Source organism: Salvelinus fontinalis, chromosome 12 (assembly GCF_029448725.1).
Source record: "Salvelinus fontinalis isolate EN_2023a chromosome 12, ASM2944872v1, whole genome shotgun sequence".
Taxonomy (NCBI): domain Eukaryota; kingdom Metazoa; phylum Chordata; class Actinopteri; order Salmoniformes; family Salmonidae; genus Salvelinus; species Salvelinus fontinalis.
This window is the reverse complement of record NC_074676.1, coordinates 19667027-19684838: the sequence shown is the minus strand read 5'-3', so window position 1 is coordinate 19684838 and position 17812 is coordinate 19667027. Positions and strand designations below refer to the sequence as shown.

At 42.3% G+C, this 17812-nt stretch overlaps 1 protein-coding gene across 7 annotated transcripts in view; it reads left to right on the top strand.

Annotated features, from left to right (window-relative positions):
* Positions 1 to 254: 254 nt before the first annotated feature.
* Positions 255 to 17812, top strand: part of LOC129866926 (ras association domain-containing protein 8-like) — a 55674-nt gene continuing 38116 nt past the window's right edge. For 2 of the 7 annotated variants that reach the window (XM_055939963.1, XM_055939966.1), the window contains exons 1-2: positions 255 to 728; positions 4622 to 4729. The gene's annotated coding sequence lies outside the window, so the exon portion shown is untranslated. Of the gene's footprint in view, positions 729 to 4600; positions 4730 to 15506; positions 15873 to 17812 lie in introns of those variants that run through there. The other 5 variants (XM_055939961.1, XM_055939967.1, XM_055939964.1 and 2 more) reach the window with 4 other exon arrangements.

The window sequence follows — 17812 nt, the reverse complement described above, 5'->3', positions numbered from 1 at the left end:
CCCTCCTAATAGTTAGGCCTAAGGTTTGGATTTGGGGAATGGGGTATGCTGGCCTGTGGTTAATGGCAACTTCTGCCTCGAGCACAGTGAGGCTGTGGGGGTGTTAGCAGGTCAAAGGGCGTAATGGCAGGCAGGGAGTTAAAGTTTGAGCTGGACTAGAATCTGCACCCCCCCCCCCCCCCTTGAGCAGGGAGGAGGAGGAAAATGGGGACAGGACTTGGTCTGGTGGCCTCTTCAGTGTCTGGCCCCCTTTTGACTTCCATTCCATCCCCCTTTCTTTCTCTCTGTTTCTCTCTGTCTGTTTTTGGATTATTCTCTCTCTTTGTCTCTCTCTCTTCCTCTGTCTTTTTCATAAAATCTTCCCTGTCTCTTTTCTTATTTTCTCTCTCTCTCTCGCACCCTCTATCTCTGTGTTTTTTGTGTTAAGGGAACTGCAGTCATGTGACTTTTTTGTCTCAACACAATCGGCAGTGTTTGTCATTGGTCGATTTCTTTGAAAGAGCATTGGTCTCCAGGGCGACAGAGAATGGCGGAACCACTTTACTTTTCTCTCCTGCTCCCACCCCTCCCCTCCACATCGCGCTGAGTGTGTGGGGGGCTCTTATTCACTCCACTGGATCAGGTAGCAGTGTAACACACTCTCACAGTGACAGGGCTGTTTCTCTCTCTTGCTCTTCTTTCACACCACCACAGAGACCCAGACAAACAGTTGAAGTCTATTAAAAAAAGTGAGTAGTTGTTGGGTTTTTGTCCCATGTTTTGCAAGTTTGCTCTGTGTCTTTTTCTGTTGGCTGTCTTTGTCAAGCTGTTGCTTTCAGAGTGTTTTAATTCATGTGAAGTAATAGACGTTGATGTCGTTCTAAGGCAGATTGTGACAAAAAACAATTGATAAAATCAGTCTGCAATTGAACTTTCTTTTTGTTTGCTTATGTGGCATTCACATTGTCTTCTGGCAATTGACTGATGAAAAATGCTCTTACCAGTAGCTTATCTATTAAAGACGTTACCATGGTAACGACAAGAGCAGAGCAATCACTTGAGTGTCTAAAGGTGAATGCAGGTCTAACATTGGCACAAATGTCTTGTCTTCATACCAGGTGAGGGTCCATTTTTCAAAGCTTTCATGTAGGCTATTTACATTCTGAACATCTTTTAGGAGTAATAGAGTTATGTTGTTATTATTGCATGCTGACTAATAATCAATGAGTATGATTGATTAATTTTCTGGCTAGATTGATGGTGGATTTCCTTTCCATGGGAATTTAAAATTGACAGGTAATTTTGGTGTAAAGCTGCATTAGCCCTAAACATGGACCTTACAGTTAGTTGTCTTAATTTCAGTGAAAGTCTATGGAAAGATTTTGAATTTAAACTGATGGAGTGACATTTGTGCCTGTGGTCTCAAGATTTGTGTTCTTAAAATCATTGGGTCGTATTGGTCGTGCAGTAGAGAAAGCTGCGATCTGGAGACTGCAGCTGTGAGCTGTCTGTGTTCCTCTGGCCTTGTCCCGACACAATCTTTGGGCTGTGTCTGTGAATTAGGCCACTTTGTCACATTTTGGCATGGCAACCGCCTTCAAGTGTTGTTCTCTTTTGGCTGCCCTGCTCCGGCTCCACCAACCCTATGTTTGGTATCCGTGACAACGCCAGAAGCAGAGCTCTCGGCCACTCCCACAGGTGCACTCTTGTCTTGTCTGTCTAATGGCCAGAGGATCTACTGTTACACACACACATACACTGCTCGGTTGACCTGGCTGTCCTGTGATACTTGACCTGCGCAGATCAGTCAGTTATCAGTTCCTACACAATAGAGCAGACATACCAGGTTAATTTCAGCATCTCTTTAGTGAGGGGAGACCAGTCAGGGGAGAGGTTATCTCTCATACTCAGAGCTGGGTTGCTGATATGAGAGACTGTATTACTTGTCTGTGTCTTGTATGGGAAGGCTAATGTACGGGAGGCAGACTGGCTGGATCTAGACAGGGAGGCTAATGTATCGGAGGCAGACTAGCTGGACAGTTTGGGAAACAGCTGTTCTGTGACAAGTGAATAATTGTTTATCTACTCAGGATTTTAAGTGTGTTTGTTTGTGTGTGTGCGCCCCCATGAGTGTGAGTGTGTGTGTGCTCACAGGAAGCTGTGGTGGAGTGTGTCATGGCTTTATCTATCCGTAGACATTAATACTTGACTAAGAGGAAACGGGGATTGGGCCGCGTTGTTGCTCCCTGCTGCATGGTGCTTTGTATGATGTCACCGCTGGTGGTGTTAGGCAAAGCAGTGTTTCTGTAGATTCTTTAGGCTACTAGATTATTTCTATGCCAGGTTCTGATGAGCCCTTTTGCAGTAGCACTCTCATGAATATGAGACGTACGGCATATTGTGAGGATGATATCTATAAAATAAATGTGAGTAGAACAATACAAGTCCATTATGTGAGAAGAGACAGTGTCGTGTTCCCCAGGCAGGCGGTTGTGTGCAGAGGGATGGGGTGGGTGAGGGTGGGACGTACACTGACTCAACCAGCCAGCCCACTGCACACACAGCAAGATGAATTGTTTGATCCACGGAAGAGAAAGAGAAGTGGAGTGAAAGCCATTGAGACGTATTGTTCTAACAATAGATAGCCCTTTCCCCAAACATCAGAGAGAGTGAGAGAGAGGGAGAGAGAATGGCACAGACAGACAGACAGACAGACAGACAGACAGACAGACAGACAGAAATCGAGAAAGACAGACAGACAGACAGACAGACAGACAGACAGACAGACAGACAGACAGAAATCGAGAAAGACAGACAGACAGACAGACAGACAGACAGACAGACAGACAGACAGACAGACAGAAATCGAGAAAGACAGACAGACAGACAGACAGACAGAAATCGAGAAAGACAGACAGACAGACAGACAGACAGAAATCGAGAAAGACAGACAGACAGACAGACAGACAGACAGACAGAAATCGAGAAAGACAGACAGACAGACAGACAGACAGACAGACAGACAGACAGACAGAAATCGAGAAAGACAGGGAGAGGGAGAACCAGACAGAGACAGGGCGTCAGTGCCTGCATTAAGGGACCTCACACACTCTCTGTTAGGCTTACTCTGTGTTTTTGTTCACCACTGACCTCTGACCTCTAATCACCTGACTGGTCCATTTGCCCTAACCGGAAGTTCATGCCCTTCCACTACCTAAGCACATGCCCCCCCACATGTGGATCTGTCTTTTTCAGCCATCTATTTCCTGTGTTTGAGGGTTACAAAATCCACTTGTCACTTAAATCTGGCTGGATTGATTGCTTTCTTTTTATTCCTAGGACTCTTTCATACTCTTGCTTGTGTTGCTTTTTCTGCTGAAATGTTTGTAATGACCTGTCATACACACCCCGTTAATGGCTGAAATGGGCTGAATGGAATACATTATCTTTCCGTTGCATCTATAAGAATGCTAAAGCTTGGTCAAGGATTTAACGCATTGTCTTGACACTTAGATGAAAAGAAAGGTTGCCTTTATTTTGATGAGTGTTCATTTTTTTGTGGACTTGAAAAAGTAATAATTAAATACAGTTGAAGTGTTTACAAATTAGATGCGCTGAAATGAAACCACCCCTGTAAATGAACACTTGGATTATAGTTATATTATGTCTGATCTCGCAAACAATGTAAAGTATGTATATGTAGGTGTAATCTAGAGCCAAGCCTGTTGATTTTTAATCTGAGGGTATCCTGCTATTGACACACGTTGAATTTTGCAACAACAACCGTAATTAATGAGGCAGTCTATCAGGTGAGTGCAGTAGGTCTAGACAGAGCAGGTGAGTGCAGTAGGTCTAGACAGAGCAGGTGAGTGCAGTAGGTGCAGCCCTGTTCCACCACTTTATATTAATTAATTCATATATGCAAATATACCCAGTATATTTATGCAAATGAGGCACATATAAATTTCTTTATTTTAACACAAAATATTTAAAAAATCCTGATACCATTAGAAAATGTATATATAAGTGCATTCTTAGACAATAAAAGTGAATTTTTTCAATACATTGAATGCCTGAATTGTTAACCAAAATCACTGAACTCGATTCATTTTTTGCCTGTGCCAATAAAATGTTTCATATGCTATAATTCAATATCTGACAGATTTTAAAAAATGTAAAAAGTTTGGAGTATTTTCATCATTTAACAAATGTTATCACCGTTGCTATCTTCCACTGGCTTTTGTCATCATCAACAACCCCACCCTCCAGACCCTCTACCTCCCACAGTCTCTCTTTACCTCTGTCTCTCTCTCTGTTTCTTTGTCTGTCTGACTGTTTCTCTCTGTCTCTGCCTACTCTGTTCATCTCTCTCTCTCTGTCTCTCTATATGTGTGTGTGTGTTTATTTGATCATCTGTCTGTCCATCTCTGTCTGTTTATCCATCTTTCTATTTCTCTCTCTCCCTCACTTGCTTGTCTTTCTGTTTATCTCTCTGTCTGGCCTGGCGGTTTGTTATCCCACCCACCCCCACCACTATAACTCCCACAATGCAGAGGAGCTGAGGGTTGGGGCTTGGGGTCAGTGTGTGATTTGAGCGTACTGTTGACTTAAACCCTGACAGGCTTTTGTGTTCCACACTGAGGTGCTCCATGCATGACTGAGAGAGAGAGCCCTTCCCTGCACTGGCTGTGGGATGACACCAAACTGGTCTAGACTGGATGACAGCAGAGGAAGAGATACAGGCTACCAGGTTCGCTTCTCTCTTTCCTATTGTTGACCTGGTATATGAAACGTTTTAATGCACAGACAAGACAATGGCCTGTTGTAGTAGTACAGATGAAATGAGGTGGGATTATTATTAGGGATGCACGATATATCGGTGAACATATCGGAATCGGACGATATTATCTAAAAATGCTAACATCGGTATCGACCCGATGTCTAGTTTAACGCCGATGTTAAAAACTGATGTCAAAGCTATCATGCATACATATACAACGTAGGTACATGACGTAATGACGCCACGTAAAATTTTGCGCTACACGTGCAACACAGCATTCCTAACCTAGCCCATAATGTCTGCTGTGTGGATCGAGCAATCAACAAGTCGAGCAGTCATTTAAAAGAGTAAGAACAACTTCAGCGAGATCATGGAATTCATTGCCCTTGTAAATCAACCATTCTCTGTCGTGGGTGATGTTGGCTTTCGCCGACTGGTCGAGCACCAGTACACACTACCAAGTGCACTGTTTTTCAGATGTTGCACTACCAGAGTTACACAGTAATAGCGTCACTGCTATTAGCTTCACGACATACATACTATGGAACGCCGTATGGATCATTGCATGTCAAAAAAGATACAGTAACACTGTCTAAGCTGTACAAAAAAGTCTGCAAACAAGCAAACACCGGCCACAAACGATGTGTTTACAATACCGCGTTGGTAATAAAGCATTATTTGTTCGACCTCAACTTCTGGGGTAGCTAGCTTTAGCTTGGTACCTAGCTATCACCAATACGACCAGCCTGAACACAATGACCAGTAGAAACTGCAGTTATTTTCATTATTCTTAGCAATGATTTAGGAATGAAAATAAATAACTAGCCAGCTACTTAACCCTGTTGCCCAAAGTGAACGTTATAAGTAGCCAGCTAGCTTCATCTGGCTAGTGAGACTCGACCGGATAGGGATATGTGTTGTGAAGCTAGCCACAATAAGGATTAGGCACAATAGTGGAATTTGCGGGTTGCCTTCAAAGTAAAAGTATGTCATTGACAGTGATGCAAATGAATACAAATATTATAACTATTTTATTTTGAAGTCTAACCGCAAAGTCCACTATTGTGGCTAATCCTTATTGTGGCTAGCTTCACATAGATGGGTCCGACCACCATTAATCAAATAAGAACTGTCTTATAAATTAGGGTTATTTTAGATGATGACACCTAGCTATATACAGTCGTATGAAAAAGTTTGGGCACCCCTGACAATTTCCATGATTTCCATTTATAAATAATTGGGTGTTTGGATCAGCAATTTCATTTTGATCTATCAAATAACTGATGGACACAGTAATATTTCAGTAGTGAAATGAGGTTTATTGGATTAACAGAAAATGTGCAATATGCATCAAAACAAAATTAGACAGGTGCATAAATTTGGGCACCCCAATAGAAAAATCACATCAATACTTAGTAGAGCCTCCTTTTGCTAAAATAACAGCCTCTAGACGCTTCCCATAGCCTCTAATGAGTGTCTGGATTCCAAGGTATTTTGGACCACACCTCCTTACAAAACATCTCCAGTTCAGTTAGGTTTGATGGTTGCCGAGCATGGACAGCCCGCTTCAAATCATCCCACAGATTCTCAATGATATTCAGGTCTGGGGACTGGGATGGCCATTCCAGAACATTGTACTTGTTCCTCTGCATAAATGCCCGGGTAGATTTTGAGCAGTGTTTTGGGTCGTTGTCTTGTTGAAATATCCAGCGCCGGCGTAACTTCAACTTTGTGACTGATTCTTCAACATTATTCCCAAGAATCTGCTGACATTGAGTGGAATCCATGCGACCCTCAACTTTAACAAGATTCCCAGTACCGGCACTGGCCACACAGCCCTACAGCATGATGGAACCCCCACCAAATTTTACTGTGGGTAGCAAGTGTTTTTCTTGGAACGCTGTGTTCTTTTGCCGCCATGCATAACGTCCCTTGTTATGACCAAATAACTCAATATTTCATCAGTCCACAGCACCTTATTCCAAAATGAAGCTGGCTTGTCCAAATGTGCGTTTGCATACCTCAAGCGACTCTGTTTGTGGCGTGTGTGCAGAAAAGGCTTCTTCCGCATCACTCTCCCATACAGCTTCTCCTTGTGCAAAGTGTGCTGAATTATTGAACGATGCACAGTGACACCATCTGCAGCAAGATGATGTTGTAGGTCTTTGGAGGTGGTCTGTGGGCTGTTTTTGATCGTTCTCACCATCCTTCGCCTTTGCCTCTCCGATATTTTACTTGGCCTGCCACTTCTGGCCTGAACAAGAACTGTGCCTGTGGTCTTCCATTTCCTCACTATGTTCCTCACAGTGGACACTGACAGCTTAAATCTCTGCGATAGCTTTTTGTAGCCTTCCTCTAAACCATAATGTTGAACAATCTTTGTTTTCAGGTCATTTGAGAGTTGTTTTGAGGCCCCCATGTTGCCACTCTTCCGAGGAGAGTCAAAGAGAACAACAACTTGCAATTGGCCACCTTAAATACCTTTTCTCATGATAGGATGCACTTGTCTATGAAGTTCAAGGCTTAATGAGCTCACCAAACCAATTGTGTGTTCCAGTTATTCAGTGCTAAGTAGTTACAGGTATTCAAATCAACAGAATGACAAGGGTGCCCACATTTTTGCATAGCCTATTTTTCACATCTGATTTAATTTCATACAACTTAATATTGCTACACTAAAAATCTTTGTCTAGACAATACCCCAGTACTCAGCTTTTATTAGAAAATGAATGGCATGCCACTATGATCATTTTCTGTGACGACAGAGTAAATTATTATGCAGCCCCAGAGGGGTGCCCAAACTTTTTCATACGACTGTAGTTAGCTCTAGCTAACTATATAACTACTGAAACAGATTGTCATGTTATTTGACCCAAACGGAGTTCCATAGAAATCCTGGTTGAGAATGAACTGACTGAACAAATGAACAACAAAACTGCACAGCAAGTAAGTGAAAGAAATATGTTTTGATTATGTTTTACTGGTAATGGAGACATACAGTTATAGTCGGAAGTTTACATACACTTGGAGTCATAAAAACTAGTTTTTCAACCACTCCACAAATTTCTTGTTAACAAACTGTAGTTTTGGCAAGTCTGTTAGGACATCTACTTTGTGCATGACACAAGTAATTTTTCCAACAATTGTTTACAGACAGATTATTTCACTTATAATTCACTATCACAATTCCAGTGGGTCAGAAGTTTACATACACTAAGTTGACTGTGCCTTTAAACAGCTTGGAAAATTCCAGAAAATTATGTCATGGCTTTATGAGCTTCTGATAGGTTAACTGACAGCATTTGAGTCAATTGGATGTGTACCTGTAGATGTATTTCAAGCCTACCTTCAAACTCAGTGCCTCTTTGCTTGACATCATTGGAAAATCAAAAGCCCTCAGAAAAAAATTGTAGACCTCCACAAGTCTGGTTCATCCTTGGGAGCAAAACACCTGAAGGTACCACGTTCATCTGTACAAACAATAGTACGCAAGTATAAACACCATGGGACCACGCAGCCGTCATACCGCTCAGGAAGGAGACGCATTCTGTCTCCTAGAGATGAACGTACTTTGCTGCGAAAAGTGCAAATCAATCCCAGAACAACAGTAAAGGACCTTGTGAAGATGCTGGAGGAAACAGGTACAAATGTATCTATATCCACAGTAAAACGAGTCCTATATCGACATAACCTGAAAGGCCGCTCAGCAAGAAAGAAGCTACTGCTCCAAAACCGCCATAATAAAGCCAGACTAAGGTTTGCAACTGGACATGGGGACTATGATCGTACTTTTTGGAGAAATGTCCTCTGGTCTGATGAAACAAAAATAGAACCGTTTGGCCATAATGACCATCATTATGTTTGGAGGGAAAAGTGGGAGGCTTGCAAGCCGAAGAACACCATCCCAACCATGAAGCACGCGGGTGGCAGCATCATGTTGTGGGGGTGCTTTGCTGCAGGAGGGCCTTGTGCACTTCACAAAGTAGATGGCATCATGAGGTAGGAAATTATGTGGATATATTGAAGCAACATCTCAAGACATCAGTCAGGAAGTTAAAGCTTGGTCGCAAATGGGTCTTCCAAAGGAACAATGCATACTTCCAAAGTTGTGGCAAAATGGCTTAAGGACAACAAAGTCAAGGTATTGGAGTGGTCATCACAAATCCCTGACCTTAATCCCATAGAAAATGTGTGGGCAGAACTGAAAAAGCGTGTGCGAGCAAGGAGGCCTACAAACCTGGCTCAGTTACACCAGCTCTGTCAGGAGGAATGGGCCAAAATTCACCCAACTTATTGTTGGAGGCTTGTGGAAGGCTACCCGGAACGTTTGACCCAAGTTAAACAATTTAAAGGCAATACTACCAAATACTAATTGAGTGTATGTAAACTTCTGACCCACTGGAATGTGATGAAAGAAATAAATACAAAAATACATCATTCTCTCTACTATTATTCTGCCATTTCAAATTCTTAAAATAAAGTGGTGATCCTAACTGACCTAAGACAGGGAATTTTTACTAAGATTAAATGTCAGGAATTGTGAAAAACTGAGTTTAAATGTATTTGGCTAAGGTGCATGTAAACTTCCGACTTCAACTGTATGTAAATGCCAACAAAATAACGTTTTGGTTAGTGTGGTGTGTGTGTGTGTGTGTGTAACCTTTTTTTAACTAGGCAAGTCAGTTAAGAACAAATTCTTATTTACAATGGTGGCCCGGATGACGCTGGGCCAATTGTGCGCCGCCCTATAGGACTCTCAATCCTGGCCAGATGTGATACAGCCTGATTTCGAACCAACAACTGTTGTGACGCCTCTTGCACTGAGATGCAGTGCCTTAGACCACTGCATCTGTTAACTATTTAACTGTACTAGAATGCTTAAAGGCCGCTAAAATTTTAAATATCGGTTATCAGAATCGGTATCCTTTTTTTTTACAAGGAAAATATCGGCTATCGGAATGGGCCAAAAATGTTATATCGATGCATCACTAATTATTACGATTTCCTAATGAGATCATAAAGATAGACTTACATTATTCCCTGATTGAGCCAGGTTTCAGGGCATTGAGCCAGGTTTCAAGGCATTGAGCCAGGTTTCAGGGCATTGAGCCAGGTTTTCTACCTATAATTAAGAGTAAACCATGCAAAGACCTAAGAGAAAGCCATCCAGCCCATCTTAATGATACACTGAGCAGAGCTACAATGCAGGAGCAATAGTTTGACACTGACCATAATGATAGCTCTGCTAGGAAGGAAAAACAAAACATTGCTATTACCTTGGTCTTACTTACACTGAACACAAAATCTATGTCAACAAAAGTTCAAAACTCAGAGTGTGTCACTGCAATCCTGGGATGGCTTCAATTGGACAAACAATGAAGCAAACATTGGAAAAAAGGAAAAACAATATCAATATTCTTATTGGACTGTAGTCCCTTTTAGGGTTAATGTTTTTTCTCATGTTTACTCCTATTGAACATGACCCTGCCTGATTCTACTTCTTGTTTGTTTTAAAGACCTGTCCGACTGGGCACAGACGTCCGTTCAACGTCCAATTTTGATTTACGTTTGGTTGAATTGTCAACTAACGTGAATTCACAGTGAAATCAACAAACATTTTCAGCATGTCATTGGATTTTGGTTAAAAGTTGGGTGAAAAAAAGACGACATGCCCTGACGTTGATGACTTTTTTCAAATCCAATTAATTTTCCAACGTTGATTTTTGGGGGTCGGAATGATGTGGAAACAATGATGATTCAACCAGTTTTTGACCAGTGCGGTGTCTATCTGTCCTGTTCCCACCTGTTGAATGAGGTTTTCTGGGAAACGGGGGAACAAGAGAGGGAGGTCTAATCTCTGAAGAGGGGGAGGGGAGACAGTTGAGCCTTAGACAATGCTATTCAAGACTGATGCAGAACAGCCAACAAAAAAAAAAACTCCGCCCACTACCCTCCGCAGGACCTAATTGAGAGAGTCCCAGGAAAGACCGGTCTATTTATCATTCTCAAATCAAATGTTATTGGTTGCGTACACATATTTAGCAGATGTTATCGAGGGTGTAGCTAAATGCTTGTGTTCCTAGCTCCAACAGTGCAGTAATACCTAACAATACAGAAGATACAAATAATGGAATTAAGAAATATAGAAATATTAGAACGAGCAATGGGCAATATATGACTAGAAAAGGTGTGCACAGCAGTACTTATATAGGTTGATCCTTGTCTAGAATACAGTATATACAATACATATGAAGTGGGTAAAACAGTATGTATACATTATTAAAGTGACCACTGTTCAATGACTATGTACATAGGGCAGCATTGTCTAAGGTGCAGTGTTGAGTACCGAGTGGTAGCCGGCTAGTATCCGTGGCTAAAGTTTAGGGCAGGGTACTGGGCAGAGGCTGGCTAAAATACTTGTAAGTACTACTTAAGTAGTTTTTGGGGGTATCTGTACTTTACTTTTACTTTACTACATTCCTAAAGAAAATTATGTACTTTTTACTCCATGCGTTTTTCCTGACACGCAAAAGTACATTTTGAATGTTTGGCAGGACAGGAAAATGGTCTAATTCACACACTTTTCAAGAAAACATCCCTGGTCATCCCTACAGCCTCTGATCTGGTGGGCTCACTAAACACATGCTTTGTTTGTAAATGATGTCTGAGTGTTGGACTGTGCCCCTGGTTATCCGTCAATAAAAAATATAAAAAATGTAAATGGTGCTGTCTGGTTTTAGAAATGATTTATTATTTTACTTTTGATACTTAAGTATATTTAAAACCAAATACTTTTCGCCTTTTACTAAAGTAGGATTTTACTGGGTGACTCACTTTTACTTGAGTCATTTTCTATTACGGTATATTTACTTTTACTCAAGTATGACAATTGGGTAATTGTTCTACCACTGGCTAGTGGTGACTATTTAAGTCTGATGGCCTGGAGATAGAAGCTGTTTTTCAGTCTCGGTCCCAGCTTTGATGCACCTGTACTGTCTCTGCCTTCTGCCTGGGTGAACAGGCAGTGGCTCGGGTGGCTGAAGTCCTTGATGATTTTCTTGGTGTTCCTGTGACACCGGGTACTGTAGATGTCTTGGAGGGCAGGCAGTGTGCTCCTGGTGATGAGTTGCGCTTTCTTCAGCCTCCTGAGTTTGAATAGGTACTGTTGCGCCTTCTTCACCACATTGTCTGTGTGGATAGACCATTTCAAGTTGTCAGTGATGTGCAAGCCGAGGAACTTGAAGCTTTTCACCCTCTCCACTGCAGCCCCGTCGATGTGGATGGGGCGTGCTCTCTCTGCTGTCTCCTGAAGTCCACAATCAGCTCCTTCACAGAACCCAGTTGCACAGGGCTGGGTTCAGACCCAGGGCCCCAAGCTTATTGATGAGCTTGGAGAGCAATAAGGTGTTGACGGCTGTGCTGTAGTCGATGAACAGCATTCTTACATGGGTCATCCTCTTGTCCAGATGGGATTGGGCAGTGTGCAGTGGGATGGCAATTCTGTCATCCTTGGATCTGTTGGGGTGGTATAGAAATTGTAGTGGGTCTAGGATGTCGGGTAAGGTGGAGGTGATATGATCCTTAAAACTTCTTTCGGATCATTGGGACGCCAGCGTCCCACCTCGACAACATCCGGTGAAATTGCAGAGCGTGAAATTTAAAAAAAAGAAGTTGTAATATTAAACATTCATAAAAATACAAGTGTTGTACAAAATTCTTTAGCTTAGAATCTTGGTAATCGAACCACTTTGTCAGATTTACAATAGGCTTATGGCGAAAGCATAGCATTTGATCGTCTGAGGACAGCTCCTCAGCCACTTCCTGCATTAACATGAATTCATAACCTGCACAGGTGTCACAAAACTCAAAAATAGTGATTAAATAAATCACTTACATCTGAAGATCTTCATCTTTTTGCAATCCAAAGGGTCCCAGTTACACAATGAATGGTTGTTTTGTTCGATAAAGTCCTTCTTTATATCCCAGAAATGTCCGTTTATTTGGTGCGTTTGATTCAGAAATACACCTGTTCCAACTCGCCCAAGATGCCTACAAAGGAATCTAAAAAGTTACCTGTAAACTTCGTCCAAACAATTCAAACAACGTTTCTAATCCAACCTCAGGTACCCTAATATGTAAATAATCTATCAAATTTAAGACAAAATAAACTGTGTTCAATACCGGAGAAAAAGAACGAGGAGTGAGCACTCATTCACGCGTGCCAAAAGACTAGAGTCCTTCTGAGGGATACTTAGAAAGAATACGAATACTTCTTCATTTTTCTAAAAACAAGCATGAACCAATTTCTAAAGACTGTTGACTTCTAGTGGAAGCCATGGGAACTGCAATCTGGGTCCTAATTATTAGACTTTCCCATAGAAAAGCATTGAAAAGGCCAATGACCTCAACAACAAAAAAATCCTGGATGGATTGTCCTCGGGGTTTCGCCTGCCAAATCAGTTCTGTTATACTCACAGACCTTATTTTAACAGTTTTCAAAACTTTAAGAGTGTTTTCTATCCAATACTACCATGCATATGCATATCCTAGCTTCTGAGCCTGAGTAACAGGCAGTTTACTTTGTCCACCTCAGTCATCCAAACTTCCGAATACTGCCCCCTAGCCTTAAAAAGTTAACTAGCCTCTCAATGCACTTCATGATGACAAAAGTGAGTGCTATGCGATAGTCATTTAGTTCAGTTACTTTTGCTTTCTTGGGTACAGGAACAATGATGACATATTGAAGCAAGTGGGGACAACAGACTGGGATAGGGAGAGATTGAATAAGTCCGTAAAAACCTCAGCCAGCTGGTCTGTACATGCTCTGAGGACGTGGCTAGGGATGCCGTCTGGCGATCCGGGTTGTGGATTTAGGAATGCTCTCTAAGTCTTTTGTGTGTGGGACTGAACAGTGAGAGGGAGGAAATGTATCTGTATTGGGTTAGAATGCGAAGATTAAGCTTTTTTAGACCTCATCTGTTCTTGCTTTCTTTTTGCTGGATGCAAACTGGAGGGATGGAGAAGGGGGGTGGGATGTTAAATGTCATAGAAAGTATGGTTTGTTGAGGGGGAGGGATGGGGTGATGGTAAAGGGGGATATAGAGGGAGGAAGGCACCCTCAGGAATGCCTGGAAGGTGACAGTGAAATCTCCAAGCCTTCAGACGGTTCATTACATCACAGGGCCCACAACTAACCCAACTTGCCCTGTCCAGTTGGCTCTGTTTGACTTTTGGGATTTCCCAACTAGGTTGGCCCTAATCGTTAGGAAAAAGACTGACTTCTTGAAATTGTCCCTTTAAAAAGTTACTTCCCTCTGACACCTTCTGCTTTTCTCACCCTGGCCACTAGCAGCTGAACCTCTAGGGTACTCTCCCTTTACTCTCGTTCCAGTCAGAAGTGGCCTACTGTGTGTTTGTGTGAGAGAGAATTACAGGCAGGATCTGTTGTGAATCTCAGCTCTTAAATGTGTCAAAAGCTTGTGTCTCAGATGTGAGCAAACTCTGAGGGATTCTATAGTTCAGGCTGAAGTAAAAAGCTGGGCCTAGCCTCATCTAAATGGTATTACATTTAGGACACGGGCTATTGCAAGAAAAACCTAGACCAATCCTTTTGCATTTTAGTGTCAATGTGTCTGTGTTTGTGAATGTGTTTAGCTAAAGATGGTTATGAATCATATCAGGTTAGTCTGTAAATTAGTCTAATGCTCAGTCTGTCTGTTGATTTCAACACAACAAAATCTAATTGGTCTGGCATGGTTCCAAACCCAGCCTAAGTAGCTTAGCAGAACATGACACGCACACACACACACGGTCTCTAAGGTGCAGGGTTGAGTACTGGGTGGTAGCCGGCTAGTAACAGGGACTAAAGTTCAGGGCAGGGTACTGGCTGAAGACCAGCTAATGGTGACTATTTGACAGTCTGATGGCCTGGAGATAGAAGTTGTTTTTCAGTCTCCCGGTTTCAGCGTTGATTTACCTCTATTATCTCTGCCTACAAGATGGTAGAAGGGTGAACAGGCCATGGCTCAGGTGGCTGAGGTCCTTGATGATCTTCTTGTAACACCGGGTGCTGTACAATAGATGTCCTGGAGGGCAGGACGTATGTGTGTGTTCCCAACCCAAATTGGCAGGTTTGCCCTGCACTCTCTGGGAGAGGCTCCCTCACTGTTTAAACACACACTCACATTTACACACACACACACACACACACACACACACACACACACACACACACACACACACACACACACACACACACACACACACACACACACACACACACACACACACACACACACACACACACACACACACACACACACACACACCTGGACATGGAACTGTGACCTCATTCCAGGAAGAGAACATCACCTGAGAGCCTCATTTGCATAGTCAGCTGTTCATGTGACCAGAGGCCAGCGGGAGGAAGTCTACTTCCTCAGGTAGTATTTACACAAACACACACACATAAATACACACGCACACACTATATATAAAATTCTGAGTGTGTTATTAAGAGTGGAAGAGAAAGGCAGAGAGAGACTCCTCTACTAACCACTACCTGGAGAGGGGGAGGGGCCTGCCCTGTCAGCAGAGTGTGTCAGGGCAGAGAGCGAGAGAGAGAGAGAGAGAGAGAGAGAGAGAGAGAGAGAGAGAGAGAGAGAGAGAGAGAGAGAGAGAGAGAGAGAGAGAGAGAGAGAGAGAGAGAGAGAGAGAGAGAGAGAGAGAGAGAGAGAGAGAGAGAGAGAGAGAGAGAGAGAGAGAGGCTTAGCAGTCTCAGATCTTTGCTGTGGTAAGAACACCCAGGAGAGCTGCATTCCTGAAGCAGCCAGCGAACGAGTGAGGGAGACAGAAAGAAACCGAGAGGGAGACGAAAGATAGAAACAGAGGAGTACCGACAGACAGATCTGTTTAATCTCCAGCCACCTCGTCTGACTCTGACCCCCGCTGGACTTTACCTCCCCTGAAACACTCACTCACTCCCTCCCTCTTTCGCTGGGACTACACTTCCTGATCCCACGCTCCAGAGCTCGGAGGAGCGAGTGGAATCTACCTGAGAGAGAAAAAGATAGAACGAGAGCGAGAGCTGAGAAGGAAGACATTTCCACACCTGGTGAGTGTGACACATTTTGTTCTGGGAAAGAGCGTGTGTGTTTCTCTGCGTGAGTGTGTGTGTTTGTATGAGGGAGTTTATGTGTTTGAATGTTCATCAGTAGTTTGTGAGGAAGTTTGTGTTTAAATTATAAGTGCGTCATATTGTGTTTGAGTAAAAGCTTACCCAGAAGTGCAAGTTTGGGTAGAAAACCAAAAGATTTGACTCATGATGAAAATAAATAGTGTGGTCATTCTCAAAATTCAAGACAGTCCTCCATGAAGGTAATTCAGTTTGTCTTTCTTTTCACTTGATCTGTGTCCAGGAAACGGACCCTTGTGTGTGGTTTATTCTCTTCAAAAATGTCTAGAGTAGTTACTGCTAGAACATTCCTGGTGAACAAGGAAACATTTACATTACATTTAAGTCATTTAGCAGACGCTCTTATCCAGAGCGACTTACAAGTACATACATTCATACTTTTTTTTGTACTGGCCCCCCGTGGGAAGCGAACCCACAACCCTGGCGTTGCAAGCGCCATGCTCTACCAACTGAGCCACACGGGGCCCACGGGAAACCATGAGGCTACTTCAATTCTAATGGTTTCAATGTTATGGTCTCTAGTGGTCTTCGATGGTAAAAGACCCAAACACAAAAGATTGCCATGCAATTACATTATTTTATTTTGTCACAACTTTTTAGTCTCTAGCCCATTTCTCCATCAACGTTTTGGGCTTGTAAGAAAAGTCTTCAGAGAGCTGCCTCTAGTTGGACTAATATATATGCCATTTAGCAGTCGCGTTTATACAAAGCTACTCTTACAGTCATGCCAAAATAAATGTTTCATATGTGTGGACCCGGTAATTGAATCCAAAACCCTGGTGGTACAAACGCCATGTTCTACCAACTGAGCCACACTGGACCATACAGGACTATTCAAGGAGAGTTTGGTTGAAGCATTAGGTTCACGGACAAACTGAATTACTTTCATGGAGGACTGGTGTGAATTGTGAGGATGACCACACAATTTATTTTCATCATGAGCCAAATCTATTGTTTTTCTACCCAAAGTTGCAAAGGAAATGTTGTGTTTTCTGAACAGGGTAGAATCGGGAGCAGCAGGTAGCTTAGTGGTTAGAGCGTTGGGCCAGTAACCGAAAGGTTGCTAGATTGAATCCCTGAGCTGACAAGGTAAAAATCTGTCGTTCTGCCTCTGAATAAGTCAGTTAACCCACTGTTCCTAGGCCGTAATTGTAAATAAGAATTTGTTCTTAAAACCTCTAACGAGTCACAAACCCGGATCCCCCCCCTCAAAAAAGCTGACTAGCATAGCCTAGCCTAAAGCCACAGGGATATCATATAATAAAATGTTCATGAAATCACAAGTCCAAGACACCAAATGAAAGATACACATCTTGTGAATCCAGCCATCATTTCTGATTTTTAAAATGTTTTACAGGGAAGACACAATATGTATTTCTATTAGCTAACCAACTTTTTTCCCCACCATTTTTTCCCTGCATAGGTAGCTATCACAAATTCGACCAAATAAAGATATAAATAGTCACTAACCAAGAAACAACTTCATCAGATGACAGTCTCATAACATATTTATTGTATAGCATATGTTTTGTTCGAAAAATTTGCATATTTCAGGTATAAATCATAGTTTTACATTGCAGCCACCATCACAACTCTCACCAAAGCAACTAGAATAACTACAGAGAGCAACGTGAATTACCTAAATACTCATCATAAAACATTTATGAAAAATACACAGCGTACAGCAAATGAAAGACAAAGATCTTGTGAATCCAGCCAATATTTCAGATTCTTTAAGTGTTTTACAGCGAAAACACAATTTAGCATTATATTAGCTTACTACAATAGCCAACCACACAGCAGCATTGATTCATGCACGTTAGCGATAGCGAATAAACCAGCAAAAGATATTACATTTG